Raw genomic sequence first — 27,387 nt, 5'->3', positions numbered from 1 at the left:
ACCATCTGTAACGCATCTCAAGGCTTTCACCACGGAGAAAAAGAGACAGAGAGATGAACTCCTAAAAGAAAAGCCTTAAAGAGACAGCGAGAAAGACAAAAACAGGATGTCCACCGAATCGATCGGAGATCAGAAGACAGAAGGACAGTGGAAAAGAGCTAAATGTCGTTTTTTTTTTTTTTTCCCTTTCAGCTGATAGATATTCACAAAGAATCTGTTCAGCTGGACCCATCCATCCCTAAACCCTGCCACACAGAGACCTCCAGCACCGGGGGAGACCCAGGGGGCGGCTGCAGCGGCGAGCGCACGTACGATAGCAGGGGCAGGGGGGGGGCAGACCAGGTGCTTCTGTGGCTCCATTAAAAGACAAGACGACCAGCGAAAGGCAGGAGGAGAGGAAAACAGAAAAAAAAATAATCATGCTTTTTTTTCTTTCTTTCTTTCGTTCTTTTTTTTTTTTTTTGCAACAGATGGTCTGCTCCTCCCCGTCCAAACAGTCAACTTGCTGACAAGCGGGGGTTGGGTGGGGGTGAGGGGGGCACTCCTCTTGGGCACCAGCCGGAACCTCCCCCGTCCCACACCCCCTTTACAAAGACCAGCTGGACAGAGGTTGGGTGGTCAAAAGAATACATGGGTATTCACTCACTCACTCACATACACCCCCACATCTCAACCCCCCCCCCCCCCCCACACACACACACACACTCACTCACTCCCTCTCTCTCTCTCACACACACACACACCTACAAAGCCATAATAAGCCTGTTACCTGGTCATGTCTGATTAGAATCCATTTGTTAGAATGTGACTTCACCTTAACTCTAACTTTTGATACTATCTGAACACTTGGAACAAAGAGAGGCTAATTAGTGTCCATGGGGGAGCTATTGTTGTGGCTAATTAGTCACTAATGACAGATTTAGTTTGATTTATGAGTTGAGATGCGGGGCTGGGGGAGTTAAAGAGCGACTGACCATGAAGGGAAAAGAGAAGAGTGTTTTACACACCTCTTTGTTAATGCTATGACATTATCTTAACAGTCATTTGTAGGACTGTATTAAAATGAATCATTTAACAGGTGCAGTGGACAGTGTTGTTGGTTAACAATAAAGATTAGTCGGGATCAGAATGTACAGCTACATTTTAAAACATGTTTACCAGATGCTCCTGACCAGAGTAATGTACAAGAGATGAATTCACATTGATTAGAAAAGAGAGCTAACAATTCAGTACAGAACCTTTCCATGAAAAAGTGTCAGTGAAATGTCATTAAGGCTCACTCTGACTGATGGAGTTTAGTATATGGAGATGTCAAAACAGCTTACTGTTGGTATTCCACTGCTGAGATCTCCTTTGTCATCAACACTCACACACACACACGCGCACACACACACACACACACACACACACACACACACACACACACACACATACACACAGAGTACAGGAATGAGGTATTGGCTCAAGGGAGATGGGAGCTCTCTGGGGGCGGAGCTGTTGGGTTTCTCCATCTAGATGGATGTGGAGAGATGCAGGTCCCAGACTCCGCGTTAGTAATGACCCGGTCGCCTCTCCCCTCCACCCTCCCCCAACACTTTTACTCTTTCTTTCTGTCTGAGACCCAGAGCCAAAACCATCCCCCCATCCTCTCCTCCTGCTTTCTCTGTCTCGCTCCATTACTCTGTTAACTCACACGAAGCAGAAACACACACACACACACGTCACGCCGCTCACCTACAGCAGAACCGCCGAGCGACTGCACACCAAGGCTGTGGGACACGCCATTAACTAACAGTGTTTCTTTTGGAAAAAGATCTAAACGCAACCCATAAACGCATCTCCCTGCTCACCGAAAGTGACCCGAGCTGGGACTCCCTGACAAAGAGGGGTTTTTGTGCAGGTTTCAAACATCAAACAGCCTGCCGCACCGAGGTGCATTTGCGTGAATGTGCCGAGAGTCACTGTGTTAGAAATGTTATCTGGAAAAGACATGCGCATCAGTGGGTTGTAATGTCTATTTGTGTATTCGATTCTATGGCTATATTAACAGTCAACTACCCCCAACAGTCACTGTCTTTCCTCTAGGTGTTCAATAAGAAATTCATTCCAGTACAAGACTACTCCAACCCCCCCCACCCCCACCCCCAACCCATACCCCACCCCCCACTCCACTTCAGCACCTCCCCGCCATCGGGTTATCTTCCCCTCAGTACAAACAAACCATCCATACAGCCCCAGAAAAAAAACCCTCTACGAGACTGTCTCCTCCAGCCTCAAATACGATCGCAATTAAACCTCTATCAACCACTTACAGCTCCTAAACAATGCGACTATCACTTAACCACCGTCACTCTGTGACTGGTCGACCTTTCGTCAAAACGGCCACTCGACCTCCTATCATCTCCTCTCGAACCTTTTCAAAGCCCTGACAAAAGAACGACCTCTTGAGATCCCCCTCTCCCTCTCTCAACCCTCAGTCAACCTTTTCTCAACCTCTCCTCAACCTTCTGTCCCGATTCCTTACCGTGCTCCTATCTGACTGAATGTCTGGTCTGGTCTGGTTTTGTGCTGGGCTGCTACGAGAACCCACGGAGGGGAAATCAGACAAATCGAATAGAATCCAGGGGGAATGTGTTAATTAAAAGCCAGAGAGTTTAGTTTCGTTCATAACTGAGCATCTTTAATTTTACAGAGCAAGAAAGAGGGAGTGAGAAAGAGAGAAAGAAAGAAAGAGAGAGAGAGAGGGAGAGAGAGAGAGAGAGAGGGAGAGAGAGAAAGAGAGAGAGAGAGAGGGAGGGCGTATGAAGCATTCCGTCAAGTCCATCATTCGATCGTTCCATCACTCCTTCCTGCCATCCTCAGTATGCTGACATTTTCATCTTTACCCCAGGGGTTACAGTAAAGACCATCTGTATTTTTTATCACGTTTCCATTTTACTCAGTTGTACAGTCACCACGTTGCTCACACCACCAATGCCTCACATACACACACACACACACACACACACACTGTGTGTAAGATATCAAAAGCAAAACACTCATTTCTGCTCAGGCTGTTTGAAGGACAAGCTGTGTCATTTTATACCACTGCCCTTCAGACAGGAGGACCCCCACGGAGAATCCCCAATCCCTGTTACACCATTAATGCACTGCAGTGACTGAATGACTGAATGCAATCAAGGAACTAGACGTCGAGAGCTATTTAAACGGAAATGATCAATTTTAGGTTCAGGACAGTGGAACAGTGCCATTTAAAAATCTGATTTTCGATTGTAGAGTACTCCTGAGAGTGCACATTACATAGATTATTCTTCTCTACTTTTTGACCTATGTCTCTTCTCTTCTCCTCTCCTCTCCTCTCCTCTCCTTTGATAATGCAGAATTGAAATAACTCTGGGCACCTGCTGAACTCTCATCAAATATACAAGAGGCTTTTTCTCCTCCCTGACTACCGACAGCTGTGATTAAGGAGAATCAGCTCATTAAACAGGCTAAACACACACACACACACACACACTGTACACAGTGTATACACACACACACACCCCACATGCACAAACACAAGCACAAGCACACACACACACACACATGCGTGTATTAATTAATGGCAGAGGAAACAGTGGGTGAGATATCAGTGGAGGACATGGTACAAGGAAGAGGATGGGAGGGAGCTCCACCTATCACATATCAGCACAGAATGTCTGGATGAATAACAGACTCACACACACACATGCACGTGCGCGCGCACACACACACACACACACACACACACACACACACGCTCACACACACACACACATGCACACACACTTTCAGTTTACAACCAATTGACTCTCTCAGCCTGAACAAGGTCATAAACCATCGTAATGACCAGAGAGAGAGAGACAGAGAGAGAGAGAGAGAGACGGGTGAGTTGGCCAGTTCAAGCTAAATTCTGTCTTTCACACCCTCACACTTTCTCCTCTACTCCTTTTTCTTTCTGCATACTTGCATCCCTCTGTTACTATCACTCTCACACTAATCTCAGCCACATTTTGATTGAAGGGCCTTCTCTCCATCCACTGTGCTTTAACAGACATTAAGTAGAAAGAGATAAATTAACTACAGATACCCTCGCTCACACACACACACACATACACACACACACACACACACACACACACACACACACACACTCACTCACCTCCTGCAGACAGATTTATGTATGTTTGAGAAGGGAGGAGACATGGTTGACACGGTAAGGGTCACCAGGATCACTACGGCAATGAAGAGGTTAATTAAGCGTGGAGGGAATCGTATGGTTCCCATGGCAGGACATCCCACTGGGCGTGGCCCAAAGGCCTGGGTGGGTGGAGGGGGGGGGGGGGGTCATAATACAGCTACCTGACAGTGTGTCTTGTCTTTATTTTGACTGTGGCATAATGTGACTCTGTGTATACAGTTCTCTACAGGATATATCCAGGTCATACCCTCCCAGGTTCAACTCAAAATGTGCATTACGAACTGCAGCACAATAATCTGTCCTTTTACCACAACACAGCAGTTAAAGACAGTGTAGCTTTTACCACAACACAGCAGTTAAAGACAGTGTAGCTATTACTTAGTGATACTGTGGGTCACCACTGAAATAATTCTTTTTTTTTTTTTTTTTGAAGTCTGAATGTGTGTCTGCTAAAATAGCTGAACAGTTACTTTGGTTCAAAAAAAAAAAAAGAAAAAGAAATGGAAAAAAAAAAGAAAAAGAAAAAGAAAAAAAAGTCTGATAAATCACAGTCAGAGCCAACCTCTGCTCCCTGACGTTCTCTCTGAAAGAGGTTCTGTTTGAAGGTGTCAGTCGGCATTGATCCACGTCTCCTCTGTGACCTCTGACAGTTGACTGAACTTGACCTGTAATGTCAGGGTGACTCTCCGAGAATGTCTGGCGAAGGGTTTGGTCAGACGATATCTCCTTTTTCATTTTTTTTTTTTTACTTGAACCTGAAACATTACTCTGTAACTGTCAGTGGAGTGCAATCGTTCTACCATTGATTTGCATTTGCTTACATATTTGTTTCCTTTATACCAATATTTGCCAGTCTGCAATAATAATAAAAAAAAGAAACAAGAAAGCTTTGTGTTTATTTATAGCAGATTTCACCAAGCAGGTGAAAATCATTTGGGAAAATCGATGACTGAAGTCACAGAGCTGTCTGCGAATGTATTTCTTTTATTCCAGTTAATGGCACAAACAATGATTCTTGGTGCTACTGTTCCTTTAAGAGATCCAAAATGGCCACATGTGAGAACTGCTGTTTTGGTGGCACTAAGAATAGTATTTTACCATGAATAACCCATGTAGTCAGCCATTTTGGCTCCAGTCACTGTAGTCCTGAGAAGGCAATCATAGGGGACAGGGTCTAAATCAGGAAACTAAGTAGTGCTGTTGAGATTACGTTAATTACAGTGGAGAGTTATTCATTTCCTAGCGCGTGCCCACATAGCAAGGGAGGAAATACATAGCTGGTGTTTCAGCGGAAGTGTATGCTTTACCGAAACAACAACAAGAGCTATATGGATTTTTCTCAAAAAATAGTTGTTTACCGCACCGTCTGGAAATCCTGACCAAGAAAGCGAAACAGACAAACATTGCATCGAACGCATTTCGAGAGGAGTCATTGTCATTTCTGGCAAGACGACGATGTTTTCGCTCCTCTTTATAAAACACACATCTGTTTGGCTGATATACACTGCACATCATTAAAATCACTGCGAAATGGGACCAATTGTGCTTGCTCGTGCCCTTCTGACGTATTTTATTTTACTCTTAGTTTTATCGTTTTTAAAGATGAACTCCTCAGCAACGTGGATTTTTAGTTTTTTGGCCACAGGTCACACATGTACCTATGAAACTCGTTCACTGAGCTCACAGAACTGTATCTATGAAACTCGTTCACTGAGGTCACAGAACTGTATCTATGAAACTCATTCACTGAGGTCACAGAACTGTATCTATGAAACTCATTCACTGAGGTCACAGAACTGTATCTATGAAACTCGTTCACTGAGGTCACAGAACTGTATCTATGAAACTCATTCACTGAGGTCACAGAACTGTATCTATGAAACTCTTTCACTGAGGTCACAGAACTGTATCTATGAAACTCATTCACTGAGGTCACAGAACTGTATCTATGAAACTCATTCACTGAGCTCACAGAACTGTATCTATGAAACTCGTTCACTGAGGTCACAGAACTGTATCTATGAAACTCGTTCACTGAGCTCACAGAACTGTATCTATGAAACTCGTTCACTGAGGTCACAGAACTGTATCTATGAAACTCGTTCACTGAGCTCACAGAACTGTACCTATGAAACTCATTCACTGAGCTCACAGAACTGTATCTATGAAACTCTTTCACTGAGGTCACAGAACTGTATCTATGAAACTCATTCACTGAGGTCACAGAACTGTATCTATGAAACTCATTCACTGAGGTCACAGAACTGTATCTATGAAACTCATTCACTGAGGTCGCAGAACCATCAGAATAAAGGGGAAGAGCCCTCGTCACTCTCATGTTCACACAGACGACGAGAGAACAGAATCCCTGCAGTGGAATAATCATTATAATAACCTAATTCAGTTACTGTAGGCCTGCTGTGAGTGAGTGTGTGTCTATGTTAATCCCACCGTGTCGAATCGCAACCCTCACACAAAAAAGGGTTTTATCTCTGCCATACGGCTGCCATGGCAACACACACACTGGGTCACTATCACAGGTGTTGGCTGGGAATTAAAAAAAGATTAAAGGAACGGTAAAGGACAGTAAATGTTTAGATTTGTGACAACACAAGAAAATAGGGAGAGAGAGAGAGAGAGAGAGAGTGAAATGGGAGAATGAGACCAAAGTCATAGCTTGTTATGAAACATATTTAGTCTACATTTTGTGAAATTCATGAGAAGACTGCAGTCAAACAGAAAGGTTGTGTGTGTGTGTGTGTGTGTACATGCTCACTTTGACCTTTGTCTGATGTAACCGGTGCTGTTTGTATTGTTCTTTATGTTTCTCAGCAGTAGTAGAGTTAGTGAGTCACTCTGCTCCATGTGCCCAGAGAATATACGGTGTAAGCCAATAGTCACCACCTACACCTAACACACACACACACACACACAGACACAGACACAGACACAGACACACACACATGCACATAGACACAGACATGCCGACACACACAGACACACACACACACTTTTTACAACTCTATGGACCGTTACTGGGTCTCCCTACCATTGCTCTTATGCCAACCACAACTGTGACTCACATCATGCTGTCTGTCTAAATCCAGCTCACGCCTTCCCTAACATCATCCCCCAGAAACTCCTATTGCAGCATACGCCATTCACAGAACATTTATTCCTCTCTTTAAAAAAAAAGAACACCCTGTCTTTTTAATTTAAAGTAATACTATACATGCCATTTACCATAACCCACAATTCTCCCTGAGTTCTTTTCCCAGCACGCTGCGGTAAAGGCTGCTCTGATGACATAATGAATCAGAATAATGACATCGCTCACTAAAACCACAACCAAATTCAAATATACTACTGGTGTTCAGGGAAGAAACTCTTCACTGCCTTAAAAGAGTCTGTTTATCAACCCCCCCCCCCCCCTCTCTCTCTCACACACACACACTTTCTCTTTGGTTCTGTCACTCTCTCTATCCCTCTAACCACTCTCTCTCTCTCTCTCTCTCTCTCTCTCTCTCAGTCATTCTCTCTTCTTCTCACTGGCTCTCTCTTATGCTCTCTCTTTTGCTCTTGCTCTCTCTTTTCTTGTCCTACTTCTCTAACTCCTTCCACTCTGGTTCTCTCTCTCTTATGGTGAGTGACTCTGATTCCTCTCCTCTGGCAGTGACGAGCAGATGGTGATAGGCCTCAGGTGACGAAAGCATGATGAAGAATACCAACTAAGACACACACACACACACACACACACACATATACACAGCATACTGTACAACCTGTGGGTCATGCAAAGACATACATATACATGCACACACACACACACACACACACTCTGACAGACACACACACACACACACACACACACACACACACTGACAGACACACAGACAGACAGACAGACACACAGATGCACAGCATACTGTTCAACCTGTGGGTCACACACAGACCTACATATACACACACAGAGACACAGACACAGACACACACAAACACACACACACGCACACACGCACACACGCACACACACACACACACACACACACACACACCATCCATCCATCCATGCAGGTTAATAGATTCATGGACATACAATCTTTCAGCGAACATTACAGCAACAAATAGCCTGGAGACACTGTCCCTCCAAATGCTGTTTGTTTGATTAACTTATTGGGCTCTCAGGAGGAAACAGTCCACAGACTCAGCTGAGGATAATACTTTCAATAAGGTTCAACAGCTCAGTCAGTGAGAGCTCCAACAGAGAACACACCTCTTTACAGAAAACATCCCTCTTCATTCAACTCACTCACTCACTCACTCACTCACACACTCACACACTCACTCACTCACACACACACTCACCCCCTCACTCACACACTCACTCCCTCAGTCTCTCACTCACACACTCACTCACTCCCTCACTCACACCCTCACTCACTCACTCACTCACACACTCACACACTCACTCACGCACTCACTACCTCACTCACTCACTCACTCACTCCCTCACTCACTCCATCACTCACACACTCACTCACTCCCTCACTCATGTCCTCACTCACTCACTCACACTCACACACTCACTCACACACTCACTCACACACTCACTCCCTCACTCACTCCCTCCCTCACTCACTCACTCACTCACTCACTCACTCACTCACTCACATAAGCTTCCTCTACATCCCGCCATCCACTTTACACAAAAAAGCAGCAGGGGACAAGAGGTTGTCTCATTAATTCTAATCAACATCTCAGACCTCAGACAGAACAGTTCCTCTACTGTGCTCTGTACAAGGGCGTGAGTGTCACAGAGGAGGAGACAGATTCTTTACTCTCAGAAAGTCTTCAGGGCACGAGTAAAGAGCGAGACACAAGCGGTTGCCCAAGACAAGAGCTAATCCATGTGGGAGACCAAGTTAATTATACACCAGGGACCATTACCCAGGCCGGACAGACACGGTGAGTAATGATGTACAGACAGAGGATAAAAGACAACAGAGAGACAGACAGACATTAACAGATACAGATACACACATGCACAAGCACACGCACGCACACACACACACACACACACACACACACACACACACACACACACATTATATATACAAAGTATATATAATGTGTATATATACATACACACTTATTTACCTATTGAGAACACTGTGGTGAGACAGCGAGAGAGAGAGAAAAGAGACAGAGACAGAGACAGAGACAGAGAGAGAGAGAGAGAGAGAGAGAGAGAGAGAGAAAGAAAAAGAGACAGAGACATAGAGATGGGTGGCAAAAGATATGAGAGCAAATCATTCATGATTTAAGTCAAATCTAAAGATTTCTCGCACATTTAACCCAAGTTTGTACATTTCTAAGAAATTCCCAAAGTTTAATCAAAGAAATGTTGAAGTTGAAACTGAAATGATTCATGCATCCTACATGAAAAAAAAAAATACCACCCTTATTGAAATTTTCAAAACTATGTTTAATTGCTTCCAGTTTAATATAAATTTAAATTTGTTTAAATTAAATCATTTAAAAAAACATTTTTTTAATGTTACACTTGGCACCTCATAGACCAGACTGAGAGAGAAAGAGGACACTACTCCAGAGGTGGACACTGATTTACATAACAATGACACAGAGAAAGAGAGAGAGAGAGAGAGAGAGACAGAGAGAGAGAACTCTTCCCCCTGAAATCTCGATGTCAGCTGTAATATCTGGGGTGGAGAATCACGCACCTCCCCGAAGCAGTTTGTTCTGATCAATTATTCACACGCAGGAGGACGTGGCCACAGCTGGGTCAGGAACAAACCAACTTTCCTCATCCCAGCTCTCTGCTTTCTCCTCCGACAAACAAACCCCTAAAAGACTCTCCCACAACTCTCTCTCTCTTTTCTTTTGTCAGAAAAAGAAAGAAAGAAAGAAAGAAAGAAAGAAAGAAAGAAAGAAAGAAACTGCTTATAACAAAAGATGGAGCCTCACACGCTGGACTTGACTGATACTGAATTGGACTGAATCCTCAGAGGTAGAATTACAGGACTCAAAGTTTAAGAGATCGCTTAATTGTTTAAAATATTTCTATATATGTGAACTGCGGAGTTACACACACACACACACACACACACACACAGAGGGTGAGAGATAGAGAGAGAGTGGGGCAGGGGTGGGGGGGAGGGGTGAGATACACAACACCTGTGCACTTTCTGGGAAAAAGAACCCATTTCAGTCAGCAGTTGTGTTGGGTTTGTTAAATTAATCATACTCAGCATTGGCACAGAGCGTTCCCAAAGATTAGATAACGAAATGTCAGCAGACTATATTATCAATATCAGCTCTCATTCTCATCTATCATCTATCCCTTCGACAGAGAAAGACCAAGCTAAACTGATGCATGTTTAATACTGGATGAAGAAAAAGAACTGGGAAAATGCAGTATGGTGGATGCCAAAAGCAAACAGCAAATGCAGCACCTAAGGCCATGAAATGAGTATCTCTCTCTCTCTCTCTCTCTCTCTCTGTTTCCCTTTCTCTCTCTCTCTCTCTCTCTCTATCTGTCTCTCTCTCTCTGTTTCCCTTTCTCTCTCTCTCTCTGTTTCCCTCTCTCTCTCTCTCTGTTTCTCTCACTCTCTTTGAATGCGCATGTTCATGTGTGGGAGTGTGTGTGTGTGTATGACACACCCCATACAGGGCTTCCCTTTTTTGGGGTGGGGGTGACTAAGGCATATCCTCTCAGAATCATGTCCAGCATCCTGTTCATTTTCCGAATGTATGTAATGGTACCAATACAACAGCAAGGGAGACAGTATTAAAGAATATTACAAATCAAAGGCATGGCTAATCAAATCAGAGCACATCAACCCTTCCAGACCACGCTAATGGAGTGCGAGCAGACAAAACAGAGGCCTGGTGTTTGGTTGTTGTGGGTGATATACCATTGATCGTATTGGAGACGGACAATGAGTTAAGCCGGTCTCATTAAAGATCAGACTGCAGCAAAACCGTACGCTTGAAAGTATTGTGCTTCTGCTCCTCCTAGAGCAGCTCCTCTCTGCCTCCTCTGTCAGCGTTCGAGGGTCCAGTGTCAGGGACGCAGAACCAAAATCTTAACGTCCTATTGAGGTTGAAAACACAGAGTTTAAAGACAAAAAAAAAATCTAAATAAAATAAGAACCCAACATGTACTAAATTCACAGATGAAGAGATCAGGGGCTGAAGTTCTATGAAACGCTGAAATTTGTTTGCATGAAATCTTTCCTGAAATCATCAGTTTTCAGCATTTCTCCAAGAATCATTTTCACACAATGTAGAAATGGTTTAATTAATGAAAGCGTAAAACTTGTAGCCGGCCACGTCTGAAACCCAACTCTTCGACGTCCTTCTCACGCTGCAAGACAGACCAGAACCGCAATCGGGAATGTCAGCGCTGACGGAAGGAACTAGAATTTCCATGTCAGGGTTGCCTATTCCCGGGAGGGGGGGGGGGGGGGGGGGTTCTTGGAGAAATTTGGGGAAGACTGGGAAATGCAGCAGAAGAGCAAACACAGCTTCTCCATGAATGACTGTCCACTGAAAGACTGGAGGTTCAGCCGAAACTAGACAAGGGGAGAGAGACTTCTAGTTCTGTCAACATTTCCAAGAGATGATTCTCTCGAAAAGGTGTCATTAGGTGAAAGGACAAAAGAGTTTTATGAGCGATTAATTAAACGAGTGGCTGTGTTGTTTTTTCCATCCCTGACAGAAAGGAAACCATGAAGCAGTGGGTAAGAGGTGGATTATGTTGGCTGTAGACACAAAGGAAAACACACCCTTGGTTCAATGCAAAGAGCCCCGAATTGTCATGGTAAAGTGTGTAACACGCGTTGCGTGAGTAGACAAGTCACACTGTGCTTCTCTTCTTCAAACATTGAGGGATGAGAGAAGAAGGTTTTTCCAAAGCAAAGCTTGGCTGAACTAAGCTCCCTATTCCAAATGAGTGTGAAATCATTGCCTTATTCCTCTGGGCAATTGAAAAGAGCAGAAGCCTTCAGAAAGAGAGCAGGCTAAGAGAGAGAGAGAGAGAGAGAGAGAGGGAGAGAGAGAGAAGGATCATATGTATGAGAGGGGTTGAAAGAGAGCAAAAGACAGAAAGGGAGAGTGAGAGTGAGAGAGAGAGAGAGAGAGAGAGAGAGGAGAGGGAGTAAAACCAACTGAGGCACTCTCTTTCGGAGGAAGCTGCCACAGGAAAATAGGTCACACATCTCCAGTGGCTCCCAACCTCCAAACCAGTAAGCCCATGTACACAATTCATGTGTGTGTATGTATGTGTGTGTGAGAGAGAGAGAGAGAGGGAGAGAGAGAGAGAGAGAGAGAGAGAGAAAGTGAGAGAGAGAGAGGGAGAGAGAGCGGGAGAGGGAGAGAGAGAGAGAGGGAGAGAAAGAGAGAGAGAGAGAGTGGGAGAGAGGGGGAGAGAGAGGGAGAGAGAGAGAGAGAGAGAGAAAATCATCAACAGAATTCTTCATATCAAAGTAAGTAGAGGCTGATCTGAGGACTCCATTCTGACCTGGAACGCAGGCTAAAATGTGCCACACGGAAATCAAAAACGTACCTTTCACACCTGTGCAAAGCTGAAACATTTACACTGTGCATGTACATATGTGCATGTGCGTGTGTTTGCGTGTCTGTGCGTGTGTGTGTGTATGTGTGTGTGTGTGTGTATGTGTATGCAGTGTGTGAAATCAGTTATCATCCATGACGACACAGTATGCGTCACAGATCCAAAAGTCAACTCACCAGCAGGTAGTGAGGCATCACCTCATTTTCCACCTGTTCCAGGAACGAAACAGCATGTCTGTGGGTTGACATGGCAACATCACCCGCCCCCTTTCTCTGTGCCCTCCTTTTGCAAAATGCCAAATAGGTAAGCAGCGCAGATACAGTGCTGCATATACATATTACAATACTGTAGGTCTTTATTAATATGTGACTTCACTGACGCTAGACCGTAGTGAGCGATGAGATCATACGGCACTATATAAATCACTTGAATTCATTTTGACCAGGTTACCCTTTTAATCTCTTACAGCCGAGACATGACACAATTTAAGTCCGTGGACTGCAGAGGTGGAACATCTCAAAAGTTTTTATGCGCCGTCGAGTGGCTGGTGACCTCCGTGTCGTTACGCTCCTGTAGGCAGTGATGAAACGCTCGTTTTGACATGATCTGAAATTGAAAAGTAACAGTACGAGGGCTTGTCTGGTTTATCTGGAAGAGTAACCGCAGTAATCGGTGGTTGTACGTTCTTGTATCGCGCGTGAGCCGAGTTCTGACCCAGTTTCCCCCCCCCCCCTTGTCTTGCCTTTAGCACCTCCATCAGATTAGAGCTGATGACTCCCCAGAAGTTACGCAAAATACAGCCCCCCAGCCCCACCCACACCCCCAAACTAAAGACGTCTCCTATCTCACCTCGCCACACACGGTTCCATTTTAATCACCGCATTTGCTTCTTCTGTATGGCTCCTGTGGTAGATTTCAAACTAAAGACAAGAAAACAAGGCAGACAAGAGTTTAGCTTGTCTGAAGGTCTTCTCGCAACACCTTTGGGTTTTTTTTTTCCCCAATATCTCTTCTCATTTCAATCCCCTGTTTTTCTCCTTTCTATTCCTCTGCACTCCTTCACCTGTGTCCTTTTGTCCTCCTCTCATCTCTATTTTCTCATTGTTTTCATCGCTCTGTCCTTCTTTGATTTTCTTACTCACTATCCTCATCCTTTAATCTCCCTCAATCACCCCTATTACTTCTCTGTCTCTTCTTCTTCATCTCTCTCTCTCTCTCTCTCTCGCTCTTGTTCTCTCTCTCTCTCTCTCTCTCACGTAAGGCCTATAAATAGCAGTAGTGTGAGACTGATGAATGCTGGTTGAGCTAATCGACTCGCGTGCCTGATTCTGATCTCCTTTTCTCCATTGCCTCTGTTCCCTCTGTCTGCCCGCACGCCACACTGGTATTTGTGTCTCTGGGGTGGCCTCTCGGGCTTATTTTTGGGCCCCTTCCCAAATGCTACCTCCTCTGTCTGACCACACACTCTGTACAGGATGGTGGTACAGTCAGAGCATCATGATCCGACAGCAGACAGCGTAACCACACCCTCAAATGCACACACACACACACACACACACACACACATATGCACACATATATACATACGCAAGTGTGCTCACACACACACACACAGAGCAAGAGAGAGAGACAGAGAGAGAGAAAGAGAGAGAGAGAGAGAGAGAGAGAGAGAGAGAACTCTAATTTTTCCAACATGGAATGGAATTACTGCACTGCTGGAATATGGGATCAGCTGTTTATAGGCTGTGATTAAACAGACCTCATGAATGCATGCACTCGTGTACAATATACAAGTTCACTGGCAACATTAGCAACACACACACACACACACACATAACACGCACACACACACACACACACGCACACATACGGAGACCTGCAAACACCAGCTGAAATGGTCCAGTGCTAAAACACTGTAAGCAAATCCCCGTGATTGTTCGGTGAAGGTCAGTGATCTGTGAGAGAGAGTTCGGATACACTTCCCCTCACAGGGCTTTTTTTTTTTTTTTTTTTTGCATGTGTTGCCAGATTGAGGCGTATTCACCCACTGCTGCGGATTTTTTGGTTGTTCCCTCTCTGACCTTACAGAGGTGCAGCCTACAGCACTGCTGTCACTTCAGAGATCCGACGTTAGGAAAACGCACACATAAAAATAGAAACTCCTTCAGGAATATTACAGTGCATCACTAAAAGCCTTCACTAAACAGGAGGGGAGGAGAGAGCGGAACCGGGGATGTTTTGTGGTAAACACAATTTCTGTGTTCCACTTTTTAGAAATCAGCCAGTCCGGCTCAAACTCAAGAGGATTCTTGATCACAAGTAAGAATAAAATGACTTGACTGTGCGGTCGTATGCAGAATCATTCAATGTTCGTAAATCTTAACATTTTTTACGCGAATGTTTAAGGCCTATTGATTTTTAATCCTGGATTCCGATGACGAGGTTGTATCAAAGTATTTTTCACTTTATTGTTCTCTTAATTAAAATGACCCATGGAGGAAAAAAAATGTTATTTCTTTTCCTGTAGCCACGGATTTTTCAAGATTCTTTGGTTTATGACAAATATCTTAGAATAGATCATTCACTTTCACAAATTTAAGCAGTCACCATAAATTTTATTCAACACCCCTCCCCCAACCAAAACAAAAACAAAACAAAACAAAACAAAACAAAACAAAACATGATCTCTATATATAAAGTGGTGTCCAAAAGCCTTGTTTGGTCAGGCACTAGGACCCAGAAGAACCCCATTATTCCAGGAGTCTCCTCCTCTGTTGCCGTGGGGACTGAAGGTGTGGAGTTTTGAGTCACACTGTCAAAAACCCCAAACGTTCACTGCCGCAAAGGGGTGGAAAAGACAGTTAAAATGGGGTCAGAGGTGAAAGTAGGATGGTGGCATGTTCTACTGAGGGAAACACCCCAGAGAGTCACCTTTGGGGGTCCCCCGAGGGCATGTTCTGATTCTGACACATCAGGAAGGGGGGAAGTGAAAGGATCTCTTTGGGCTTAAAAAGCAGCCATTTTGAAATTTACACACACCTCACTGAACCTTACATACATTTCCCCCTATTGCTGGGTGTCAACCCACCCCCTTCCTGCAGCTGAAAGATTTAACCTTTGACCCTCAGGGTGACACGTGTCTCGCTGAAAGGTTATCTGAACATCACAGACAAGGTGATAAAGAGTCACTACTAGACACTATTAGGAAGTGAAGGCTTTACTGGAATCCCAGGGGTCATACATTTTAAACACAGCCCTTCACATTAAGGGACACAAAGTCTATGTTCAGATGAATGGGATATAACCTGGGCTTAAAGAATGAATGTGCAACTGCTGGGTGTACCCATGTAATGGTAAACTGGGGCTGTAAACCGTTCTCTATTTTTATATCAGGTGAATATGTGTGTTTAGCCCTGTCTGATCCACAGACGAGTTAAACAGTGAAACAAGGGCTCAGTGAATAAGTAGCTTAATGGGTATGCCTTAATGCTTTAATACATGAGGGACATTATGTGTGTGTGTGTGTGTGCGCGCGCGCGTGTTTATATGTGGATGACAGAGAGAAAAAGAGAGATGTAATGTTTGTGTTTGTGTGATGGAAGATGACATAGAGATGTTGTGTGTGTGTATATATGTCTGTGTGTGTGTGTGTGTGTGTGTGGTATCAGGTCAGTAGCCGGACACTAATGTAAAGATGACAGCAGCTGAAAAGTGTACCCCAAAAAATGCTAACACAGAACAGCCTAAAGCTATTTAGAGGCCCTGTTTATATCACACAGGAAGCACACAGACACTGAGACTATGCTAGGCCAATGGAAGGTACAGACAGACAGAGCAGTGGTCAAGCTGATGCCGGTGAAATCACAGCGTGACATCTTTGCGACGACATTGAAATATATTATTTGACAATCTTGTGGTCATAGGTTATGTTTTTCTTTCGCAAACTACATTAACCTACCACTATCGCAAGGTATATGTCAAATAGCACGGCCATTATTTTTTCCACCTGAGAGAAAGAGGTTCATACAAATTACCTAGCGTTACCAAGCGACGGCATGTATATTTTCATATGGTGAGGCACGACACGAACACGTTATTACAAAAGACATACAAAATAGGCTTAGTGCAAATGCACTCTCACCTAAGAAACGCAAGCACTTGATTTGTCTCACTGCGCACACACCCCCTTCCCCCCCGCTTCTCAAACCCCGCAATCAGCATCGCTAGCGCCACAGCCCAACGCGCCTTCAGACTGAGCAATAAAACAACACTAATGCAGGCGATGCTATGTCACGGTGAGTGTATGCGTTAAGACTGTGCACATAACGGAGACAGTGAAATAATTCACTGACATGTCTGAAGCTGAATCACTTAGAAAGAACCGTTAGAGCTGTACATCTGACTGTAATGTTTAAATTGTCCAGGTTGGCACTCCTGTATCCAGTGACCGTTTCACGAATACTCAATATACAGTACGTCGAAACGGACATTTTTGCTGATCCGAACGTCTTCACCTACAAAAATCCTCTCCATTCAAAACACTGAATATTCCATCACGGAATTCAAAACCATTGCGAACGTTTTATGCGTCTATTTTATCTCTGTCCTTCCCTCCTGTGTAGCTATACAAATGATGTGTGGTTTGACGTTTAAGACAGAAATAATCGCCCTACCTCGGCGAAAAAGGTCTCCATCCTTCACGATAACGCGTCCAAAATGCCGCTGCTCCGGTGTACACTCGTAAATCAAGATATTCGGATGCTCGCGCTATGGATGGAGATATATGGTCCAGGTTACAGATGCTTTCCATTCACGAGCTTTTAGCGAGGGCGAGCTGTTTCTGCCTGCACTCCCAAAGCACAGTAAGGGAAAGAGTCTCGAAGTGAGAGAGACAAGCCTTTGTCGATCAAACAGGACTGCCTAAAGTCCAAGAAAGACGGGTTAATCGGTTCTTTCGGACACAGCCACTGTGCGATGGTTTTCAGAGTACGCTATCCGCCTGCAGTCTATTGCGCCCCGTCCTCTCCAACGCGGCGTGCTACGGGCGTGCGCTCCAGAATGAATGAACCACTCTGCACCGGTAAATCCAGGAGGGGCGGCGCTCAGCGCTCGAAGCCGGCCCCCAAAACACACCCCAAACTGTCCATAAAAACAGTGTTTATAATCCAAACCATCCTGTCATTTTAAGTCTTATGACAGTTTGAGCTTCATCAAGTCCATTTTAATGTGTGATGTCGCCTATACACATAATCATAATTAGGCTAATTTTCATGTTAGTTATGTTTTTAATTTCAGCATAAGAATGTTGAATGGTACTTGTTAGAATCGCGAGCTTGTTTTAAAAAGTCTTTTTCACATGTTTGACCTGTTTTTATATTTGCAACATCTGCTGTCGGAAAGGTCCCCAGAATATTTGTTGTCAGAAAGACCTACGGTAAGTGCAGTTGCTATGACAATACTTTTGACCCTTCTCTCTTGAATATGAAGCATTAATATGAAGTAAACTGAGGTAAACGAAATTTCATGGTTTGGAAAAAAGAGGAAAGGGTTTTTCGTCATTTGAGGGGAGGCATGATATATATATATATATATATATATATATATATATATATATATATATATATATATATATATAAACGAGCAGTAGGCCTAATATTAAGTGATCAGTGATACTGAACCAAATACATGAACCAATTCCAGCTTTCCTAGATTTCGCGTGACCACCAGTATTATTTTTACTTATTTCCCCTTATTTCCACTTAAGAGTTGTAAAGGACTAGAAACATCACCGGGTGCGACAATTAGAGTTCTATCTCAACAGAAAACAAGATCAGAATGCTATTTCCGTAAGAGGCAGACAGACACGCTCACTCGCCAGAAGCGCAAGTACGGCTTTTGATGTGCCAACTCACATAAAGCCTCGAATTAAACTGTTCGAGTAGCAGAAAATGACCCTCCTAAGCTATATACGAGACTGTAGGGGTTAATTACATGTTGGGATGTTCTGTCCCTGAGCACTCTGGACTTCCATTAGCATGTCGCCGTGGAGCAAAAAGACGACGCACATGAAAGATGACGCTCTTTGGGAGAGAGAGACAGAAGGAAAGCAAGGAACCGCCGGTAGGCCTCTTATTAATGTGCCCATCTCTTACTCCACACCAGTGTGTTACTGTGCTGGCACGTCCCTGTGGCGGAAGACTGCGTGTGCTTTGGAACATTTAATTTTTAATGATCTCACTCGTCCCTGTGTTTGTGCTCCATTTAAACTGGCAAACGATCAAATGAATACAATATTTATTATAATGTATTCACTTAAAACAAGTATGAAACACAATCAGTGCAGTAAACTCTGTGTTGTCTTCTGCAATATTCCTGATGGGAATTTTCGGAATGTTCTCCCCGTCTTCACCCACGGAGAACAGGTTCACTACCCCAAATTAGCGTCAATAAATACTGAGCAACTGAGGATATCCGATCGCCGCCTCTCAGTGAAGGGGAAATTTTTCTGTTTGTTTTCTTTTTGGGGGCAAGGAAAGGAGGGGAGGAACTATTCTCAGAAAGAAATCTTTTTTTTTTTTGCACACACACACACACACACGGCGCGCACACACACACATACACACACACTTATTGTCCCATCAGACCTAATTACATTCGCTAAATTGGGCTTTTCTTCCCCCTTCTCGCATTTCCATATCTTTGCAGTCCAAGGAAATGGTTACGCAAGCAGACTAAACCCCTGAATGTAAAAACAAACTGATTTTAACCAAAACATCTTTTTTTTTTGTCTTGAAAACATACTGAAGAACTTTCCAAATACACTTAAATGACTGCCATATTACTAAAATGGCATAAAGCGTAACTAACGCACTTTTGTAACGACACCGGTACAGTGATGACTCCGATGTCCCAACCTTGTCCTCCTGAAACTGACAGTAATGAGCGCAGCGATGTAAACATCTATTCCGTTGTGTGTCTGGCCTTGCATGTATGAAAAAAGACGCGCGTGTCAGATCTGACGTCTGTATCAGTGGGCAGTGACAGGAGTGACAGTGCTCTCCCCAATCTCAGAGATCAGCCACTTACAGATGCATTAATGAAAAGCACACGGCTCCCTTCAGTCCCTCAGGCACGCACGTAACGACAAGCATGCGCACAAACAGGGTCGATATTTCTATTTGATCATTTCTGGAAAGCCCACCCTCTGTAGCTGAGGGCTAATGCTAGGATGGATCCCCCTCTGGGCTGAAACGGGATCGGAGTAATACTAAGTGCAGTTTCTTTTTTTTCTAGCACAGCCAGTACAGATCAAAGCCTCTCTATCATTGTAAAGCTCAGTAAAAACATCCCTTTACTACTGTAAAAATGGACCATCGTCTTTGAGCTCCTTCAAAAACACTAACCCAGTTATGCTGAAATTGAGTTATTGTGATAACATATTTTTGATAGATTGTTTCAGTGCTATGTCATAAACTTTTACAATGCATTGTTGACGCTTATGATGTGTCAGTCAAGAAGCAGAAAATCTGAGGCACATCCTTTGATGTTAAACTCAACTCAACTGATCCAGTCACGTGAGGAGAAAGGCGTCACTCTGTGGGTCTCCAGACAGAAGGCTGCAGAGGCCCAGGTGCTACACACACTTGCCCAGCAAGTGGAGCCCCTGCTTGGGCCTCTCTGTATTGTGTGTCCCCGCTTGTCACTGGAGGCCCTGGAGGTTTGAGGGCCCCCCCCCCAAAGCATAGCTACCAAAACCACAGCCTCCTTTTTTCCATAGCTGCCAGCCAATAGCGTCCCATCTTTCTTTGTGTGAGCTGACCCTGTCGTGGGGCAGGGGTTGCATTCGTGTAATGGAGACCTCCCATCAGAGGAAGCTGTTCCCCTTTGTCGCGGTCTCCTGAATGGGCATCTTTTGTTTCGAGAAAGGGACACACGGGCCCCTTCTCTTTCCACGTCCATTACTTTCCTGCAGTGACAGCTCAATGGAAGATGAAGAACCTCAAGTCTTAATTAGTCACCTGAGGGTCCAGTTTAAATCAGCTCACTCTGCCAGACCCCCAAAAACCACCCTCCATATGCCCACTGGCATCAAGAGTAAAACATTATGCCTGAAAAAAGCTTAAGGTCTGTAGCACAGATATCTCTAGAACAATGGCTCTATTTGTGAAGAAGAATGTACATGGAGAAGGTACACTGACAGTGTAAGAACTGCTGACGTTATGTCACGACTAAGATCACTTAATCCTAAATCAATTGAATCATTAAATCATAAATTTAGAGAGAAATTTAAAGAGTTTGTCATGAGATGAGTTTTTATGTCAACACGACAACAGTGTTGCCATGGCAGCCAATGTTACTGTTTGATTACAGTGAGGAGACTACTCACATCAGTTTCCAGAATGAAGTCTGTTCCAGTCATTAAAAAGACACCATGAAGTAATAATCTTACAATTAATGCTTGAGACAAATTTTAATGAGCACCGTTCAATGACATAGTAGTATTTTTCTTAACAGATGGGCCTCTGAGTTTAATAAACAAATCATCAACATCTAGAACCGGTTGCGTTATGTATTGGTTTTAATCTAACAGCCAACTTTCTGGCTAAACTAAAGACATGCTGAGCACTAGCTTTTGACTAGAGCATTGCCTGAAGCATGGCTAAGATACCAGAATGTCCCTGTATTGAAGCTGTGGGGAGTGATGGCTGTGTAAAAGTCATGCAGAAGTAGATCATTCATTGATACATAGTGGGACCAGCAGGGGACTACAGACCCATTAGTCAGGAAGCGTTTCCTCCCTGGCATACTCACCCTGTCTCCAGACTAAATCAGTTTTTCTGACAGCGTTCAACATAGGATAACATGAAAGAGGCAACAAGTTGGCTAGTGTTACAGTGATTCTGAGGGTGCTTCCACTGTATGGCCAGGACCTGGGAGGGTTAATAGAGACAGTTGATTAAATTCAACACTGGTAAATTTGCTCTGCATGTTATCCCCCCCCCCCCCCCCCCCCAACACACACAAATTTTTACCCTACAATGTATTTAAAAACCTCTTGCAAAACCTTCTGATGTTTCAGCAATGTATTTCCCCCCACAATAGCTTAATGTTTCTCTCTCATTCCTCCAATCAGTGTCAATCTCATAGCTAGAAACTGGAAAGTGTAAATTCTAATTCTGCCATTCAAACTAATAGATTTCTGGTCTATTCCACTCTCTCCTCCCCCTCCTCCTCCTGGAATGGTGCAGTGCTAAATTAGACAACTGTGTCAGTTGTCAGCAGCTCATCAATACTGGCTTTATTCATTGGGTGGGAGGACAAACAGATTACTGCCAATCAGAGACACCAGCCAATAGCAATAACCATAAATCCCTCTGCGGAGTCCAGTAAATTGGCTTAGCCTCAGAAATGGACTTTTTTTCCCCTGCCCCTGTTGCTTTCGAACAACACACACTATCAACCCAACCGACACACACACACACACACACACACACACACACACAAATACACATATGAAATTAAACCAGCACACACACATGCATGCACACACACACACATGAAATTATACTAGCACACACGCACACGCACACACACACACACACAAACTACTGATCAGTGAACCAGACTGACATGCTAGATCCCTGTGTTTCTAGCAGCGACATCCTCCATGTTGAGTGTCCCATGTGTTCAGGGCATGAGGGACACATCATGGTCTCTGACAGTGAAACATGAGAGCAGCCAGCAACGCTGGCATTTACAGTAATGCAGGATGACGTAATCATAGGTTTTGGACAAAGGAAAGAAAGAAAGAAAGAAAGAAAGAAAGAAAGAAAGAAAGAAAGAAAGAAAGAACAAGAGAACGAAAGAATACACATGCGTATTCTCATTTCTGATGCTAGGAACCTTACATAACAAACCAAGTAGACCTAAATAAATAAATAAATTAACTGAGTGAACATATTAAGCATCAGTACTAAATCTGACCTTGAGAAATATCACAGCTGGTCTCTGAGAAATCTCCTCGCTCAAGAAGCCGCCCCGTCATCTTTCTGAGTGTCTGCCCTGTAAATCTTTTATATTGCTTTCTCTCTCCCTCTCTCCCGTTCTCATTCGTTAACGACTCTCTGCCTTAAATACATTAGTATCACGAAGGCTCTTACAATCCCAAGTTTGCAGAGACACAAACACATATACACTAATACACATAGCTTACCAGCCAATTCAATAAAGGACAAACAAAACTAGCCTCAAAAAGAATAAGATTTAATTTGCATTTAATGAAAAGTAATGAAAGCATGAGTGGATCAATGAATTCAGTCAATCAGATTTGTGGATTACTGCAAAGATCTGAAAATAAATTTGACCCACATGCAACTGCAGCGGATAAAAAAGGAAACCCAGCAGAATCATTGTCTTGGGCACGTGTAGAACCAGGGCTCTGCAAGCAGGGGGATTACCATGAAGGCTGTTTTGATTATGGAGGTGGGTAAGTCACTCTGAGTCAGTTGCCAATAATTGCCTGTGAGGCCTTTGAAGGACCGCATTACCCACAATGCACAAAGAGAATGTGGAGAAACATCATGACTCAACACTGACAGTGCAGGGTAAAATTACTTCAGATAGTGTAACAAACATATTTTTAATCCCTTAATGCCTTCATTCACCCCAACATCTTTGTGCATATGTGCACAAGTGTGTGTGTGTGTGTGCGTGCCCGCGTGTGGGCACAAAGATTACAGAGGAATGACTTAACCTAAAATCCCTGAGGTATGTAGCATAAACTGAGATAAACTTACCTGTCTGACTAGGGAGAGGTAGGTCAAGGGAGAGTACTGTTTCCCAAACACAAAGAGCGAATCTCAGAGGACACACTCTGAAGGGCGTGGCAACCGTGAGATCTTTACACTTCATCGAATATAAATTCACAGTGTTATGCATTATAAGATGGTGCTGCGGTAATGGTCATAAGTACAACCAGTTCCTCCGTCGAATGTGTTTTGATTCACAGCACAAAAAAAAAACAGAATGCGCGGAGGATCAAGTTCACAAGTGAAAAGCTGGAGGGAGAAATGAAAGCTTGTCCCATTCTGTAAGACGGCACAAAAAAGTGCGATGAAAGCAAGCGCCATGCTTTCACGACTTTCTTTTTTTTTTTTTTTTTTTTTTAGTTTAAAGTTTTTTCAAAACTTCCCTCAGGCATTAGCTTGTTTTGATACAGGGATAGGTCTCAAGCACAGACATTTCTCCTTTTCATTCTCATTTAAGATACGTGATACGTCCAGGAAACTGGGTTTTCATCAACGTTTCACAATTATCCAAAAGACAAATTTCCTATGCAACTTTTCTATAGATCCTTTCTTTAAAAAAATGGTTTTTCAGTCATTTTCAAGATTATATGTTTTTCAGTTAGTGTGTCAATGTTGACATGTATCATTGAATCGGATTGTCTGAATCATCGACTGATGTGAGTATCAGCTTGCATAAACTAACAGGTATGATTACTCCGAAGTGATAAATGAGACAAAATTGCAATACACATGAAGATCCCTGATGTGTTATGAAAAATCAACCAGCAGACCTTGAAAGACACACTTGTGTGCTTAGTCATTCCATATCAATACGGATCATTGATTAATCAATACTCATCATTAGGACTGGCTGATAAAAGCATGGAGTTAACCGTGTCTCGTCTGAACACTCAGACATAAAGGCATATTGACTGGCAGAGTGGATCCATTAAAGAGTAATGTGTGATTGTCGACATAATGGCTTCGTCTGGTTAAAATGGGGTAATAATACAGCAGGTCACGATGTCAGAATAAGACCATCAAGACAACCATGACGAACCTTGGCAGAAAACCACAAAGGCATCAGACTAACAGCAGACTAAGTGCCTACTTTTCAACCAACACTGTGATCTGAACTGATGCAGTTAACCCTTTTAACCACAGATTGATACTGATTACTGTCTTTCTAAGGGGCTTCACTTTGGGATGAATCACCTGGCAACTAACGTTGTCAGCAGGGCTTGAACCTTTCTGATTTCAGACACCTTCAGAGGATCCTTGGAGTCATATGATTTCCTCAGAAGCACTCTGGTAAGAGGAGGGTTTCTTTGTCAGAGTGCACCTTACTTTGGGTTTAAAACCACAGGCCTCAAGCAATTCTATAACAGTGACAATTCTATCACCATTAACGATCTAAACACTCGTTGTCGGCAGGAAACCCCAATGGATTTCTAGTCCATCGCCTTAACCACTCGGCCACGACAACCACGCCTTCTCGAATCCTGGTGCTGTTCCAGTGGATCAAGACAAACAGCACCTTTCTCCACTCTTTGTGCCTGTATTCCCATGGAAATTCCTCGGAGTAACCCAACGGGAGACCACCAGCCGCCCTTTACTATATCTTCTTTCTGCTTCAGTGAAACTATTCCCAATGCCGCGGTGGAACAACTTGGCTTTTCACTGCACAGAGCAGACCGGGATCCCAAACTCAGTCAGAAAACCAAAGGCAGTGGAGTATGCTTTTACATTAACCACAACTGGTACAGAGACGTTGCTGTTCTGTCCAAAACGTGCTCCCTGAAACTGGAATCCCTCATCATCTGTTGCAAGCCATTTTACTCACCTACGAAATTTAACTCTATAATTCTGATCAGGGTTTATGCGCGCCCCCCCCCCCACCCCCCCACCCCACTGGCACCAGCAAACTCAGCACAACAACACCTGGCTGACCAGATTATTGAAGCCGAACATGAACACTCAGATTCTCCCATCATCATTGTGGGAGACTTCCACCACACCAACCTGAGTATGGAATAACCAACATATAAACAATTAATCAGCTACCCCACCAGAGAAGGCAAAACTCTGGACCACTGCTACATCACTATTCAGGATGCATACCAGGGCACTTCACATGCCCCTCTTGGAAACCCTGGCCATTCCCTCATCCATCTTGTCCCATCGTGTCGGTAAAAGCTTAAAACTACAAAGCCTGAAGTTAAATCAGTGAGAAAATGGTCTCCTGGTGCCATAGAGGACTTGAAGGAGTGCCTGGATCCTACCAGCTGGGACTCCTTCAAATCTGCCTGGATGACTATGCAGACGCAGTCACCTCTTATAGTAGCTATTGTGAGGAGACTTGCATCCCGTCAAAGACTATCTATGCGTATACCAATAACAAACCCTGGTTTTCCAGTGAGCTCAGGAAACTGCCCACAGCCAAAGAAGAGGCTCACAGGAGTGGTGATCGTGTTGCAAACAAAAGGGCAAAGTATGCACTGAACAAAGCACTCAAAACTGCCAAACACAAATATAGGGACAAACGAAAGCAACAGTTCTCCCCCAATGACTGTTCCTCCATCTGGAAAGGACTCCGAACCACTACAAACTACAGGCCCAAAGCTTCAAACGTTGCAACAGACCCCATGCTCCCAATCCAGCTCAACAACTTCTACTCAAGATTTTAAAGACAAAGGACATCTTCCCCTCGCCCTGGTTTAGTCTATTTTACAGTCTATTCTATGTTTTCATAGTGTATTTTTTTAATACTTTTCTTAATGGTTTTGTTCTATATTGACACCTGCACCAAGATAAATTCCTTGTACACTTAGTACTTGGTGTATAAAAGGTCCTGATTCCGGGGTTCAGAAACCTCCTTTTGGTCTATATACTTTGCTCAGGAGCAGTGTCTTTGACCCTGTTAACACCTTGCTTTAGATCCAATTTTGGTGATCCGATCACAAGTGGACATCTCTAAAGTACGTCCATTTACACCTGGATTTAGAATCCGTCTCCACATGTGTCACGAGTGACCACTTGCGATGGGATCTCACTTCCCCGCTCTATATGCAAATAAACATGTACATCATTTACAACATGTTACCCCTTTCATTGGATTTCAGTTTTACTTTTTTGATAGGAGATAGTGCTCACGACATGTGAGATGCCAGATAAATCTGGTGATCACTGATCGCTGTTTTAGGACATTTGTTCACATTCGCGTTTACACTGCTAAATGATTGTGGACATATGCGGTCCAGGACACCTGAGTGGTTGGCTCTCGACGTGAAATCAATGCGCATTGGGTGTGTTTACACCTGTACTTTAGAACCGTTCACTTGTCATCAGATCACCCGCAAGGTGTCAACACAGTCTTTGTTTGAAGTGTAAGCACTTTACTTTGGGCTTAAAGTCACAGACCTCAGATTGCCAATCCTGTTATGTCATGGTACATTCAAAACACCCGTTGTTGGCAGGATTCGAACCTGCGCGGGGAAACCCCAATGGATTTCTAGTCCATCGCCTTAACCACTCGGCCACAACAACAGCTCACATGACCCACTGATGTTGCTCCCCGAGAGCAACACAAAACTCACCTTTGATTACTGCTTTCTCCATGGCTGGCAACAATGGTGTACACCAGGGGTGTCAAACTCTGGTCCTAGAGGGCCGGGGTCCTGCTGTTTTTCTTGTAGACCAACTAAATAGAATCTCTGATTGGCTGAAGAGTGTCCACACCTGTTCTCAAGGTGAAAATCAACAGGTAACTAAGAGGTGAAAAC

At 43.8% G+C, this 27,387-nt stretch overlaps 1 protein-coding gene and 1 non-coding gene across 2 annotated transcripts in view; both read right to left on the bottom strand.

Annotated features, from left to right (window-relative positions):
* The window catches only part of myo10l1 (myosin X, like 1), an 82,464-nt gene that overhangs the window by 49,874 nt on the left and 5,203 nt on the right, over window positions 1-27,387 (bottom strand). The window lies entirely within an intron of this gene.
* trnas-aga (transfer RNA serine (anticodon AGA)) lies at window positions 27,070-27,151 on the bottom strand. The gene has a single exon. It is a non-coding gene; the product is annotated as a tRNA-Ser (tRNA).

This window comes from Chanos chanos, chromosome 8, assembly GCF_902362185.1.
Source record: "Chanos chanos chromosome 8, fChaCha1.1, whole genome shotgun sequence".
NCBI classification, from domain to species: Eukaryota; Metazoa; Chordata; class Actinopteri; order Gonorynchiformes; family Chanidae; genus Chanos; species Chanos chanos.
This window is presented reverse-complemented; position numbering and strand designations above follow the sequence as displayed.